Here is a 2,251-nt window from a genome sequence, read left to right as displayed (position 1 = left end):
AAATCAGGAGCTATGATGGCTCCAGGGTTCATCTTTGGCCCTAGTTAATGTAATGGCCAAGCCCCCAAGAGAACTAAGCACTCCAAGCTTAGGCTTCATTCTTTCTTTTAAACACATACACACATACACACACACACACACACACACACACACACACACACACACACACACACACACACGGTGAGGACACTGCAGTAAATTACACTGGCACCTTCATTTTAAAACCACTCCTTGCCCAGTAAAATGTCAACAAAATTTACAGAAACATACATTCACTACCCCTATAAATTATATATATACGGGGGGGGGAAACCAAAAATTTGGATTTATTTATTTAAAATTGTGTATTTAATCTTGGGGGGGTTTTTTTGTTTGTTTGTTTTGTTTGTTTTGTTTTGTTTTTTGTTTTTTTTTTCATTAATCAGTAGTTTTTATTATGGTTTTGTGGGGTACAGTTAAGGGTAGGTGTACAATGACGTTTCATTCAGGCACCCTGTAGATAAGAAGTGTTTTCCCATCCCCCGACAGATATTTGCTACTGTAATCCCATCCCCCTCCCCCCCATAGTTTCCCAGTACCATCCGTCATTTTCTCATAGTATTGCATTGGATGTTCAAGGTCCATTATATGAGTGAGAACATGTGATATTCGGATTTTTGTTTTTGTGAGAGGTCACTCAGTATTATAGACTCTAGTTCCATCCAGGTTGCAGCGAAATTCATGATTTTGTTCTTTTTTATGGCTGCGTAGTATTCCATCGTGTATATGTACCACATTTTTTTAATCCAGTCCTCTTTTGATGGGCAGCATGGTTGTTTCCAGGTTCTTGCTATTGTGAACAATGCTGCGATAAACATACGTGTGCAGGTATCTTTTTTATAGAGTGATTTGTGTTCTTCAGGGTATATTCCCAGTAGGGGGATTGCAGGGTCATATGGAAGGTCAATTTTTAGAGCTTTTAGGAATCGCCACACTGCTTTCCACAGAGGTTGCACTAGTTTACACTCCCACCAACAGTGTAGAAGTGTTCCCTTTTCACCACACCCTCTCCAGCAGCTGTTATTTTTTGAGTTGTTGATAATTGCCATTCTGACTGGAGTTAGGTGGTATCTCAGTGTGGTTTTGATTTGCATCTCCCTGATGATTAGTGAGGTTGAGCATTTCTTCATGTGTTTGTTGGCTGCTCGAATGTCTTCTTTTGTGAAGTGTCTGTTCATGTCTTTTGCCCATTTTATAATGGGGTTGTTTGTTTTCTTCTTTTCAGTACGCTTCAGTTCCTTGTAGATCCAGGATGTTAAGCCTTTGTCAGACCTAGAGTTGGCAAATACTTTTGCCCAGTCTGTAGGCTGTCTCCCTGCTCTCTTGATGATTTCTTTGGCTTTGCAGAAGCTTGTCAGTTTAATAAGGTCCCATTTGTCTATCTTCTCTCTTATGACCTGTGGGTTTTGGGTTTTGTACAGGAATTGGATGCCAGTTCCGATTTCCATGAGAGTATTTCCTTCCTTTTCTAAAGTTATTATGGCTTGAGGTTTTACATTTAGGTCTCTGATCCATTTGGAGTTAACCTTTGTGCATGGGGATAGATAGGGGTCCTGTTTCAATCTTCTGCATGTGGTCAGCCAGTTTTCCCAGCACCATTTACTGAATAGGTTTTCCTCTCCCCAGTGGTAGGTAGTGGGGGCTTTGTCGAAGATGAGTTGGTTGAGAAATTGAGGTTTTGCTTCTAGAATCTCAATTCTGTTCCATTGATATATGTGCCTGTTCCTGTACCAATACCAAGCTGTTTTGATGATTGTAGCTTTATAGTAAAGTTTGAAGTCTGGTATTGTGATACCACCTGCTTTGGTTTTTTTGCTGAGGATTGTTCTGGCTATTCTTGGATGTTTGTGTTTCCATATGAATTCCTGTGTTGTTTTTTCTGGGTCTGAGAAGAATGTTGTTGGTAATTTAATGGGTATTGCATTGAATTTGTAGATTGCCTTAGGTAAGATGGACATCTTCACAATGTTGATTCTTCTGATCCATGAGCATGGGATATTTTTCCACCTGTTCGGGTCAGCTTTGATTTCATTGAGCAGTGTTTTGTAATTTTCACTGTAAAGATCTTTCACATCTCGGGTTAGGAAGATGCCAAGGTATTTCATTTTTTTTGTGGCTATTGTGAATGGAATTGTGTTTTTTATTTGGGTTTCTGTTTGTTTATTATTGGTGTAGAGAAATGCGATTGTCTTTTGTACATTTATTTTGTATC

This window comes from Carlito syrichta, unplaced genomic scaffold, assembly GCF_000164805.1.
Source record: "Carlito syrichta isolate Samal-C Ts95f unplaced genomic scaffold, Tarsius_syrichta-2.0.1 Scaffold313344, whole genome shotgun sequence".
Lineage (NCBI taxonomy): Eukaryota > Metazoa > Chordata > Mammalia > Primates > Tarsiidae > Carlito > Carlito syrichta.
This window is presented reverse-complemented; position numbering follows the sequence as displayed.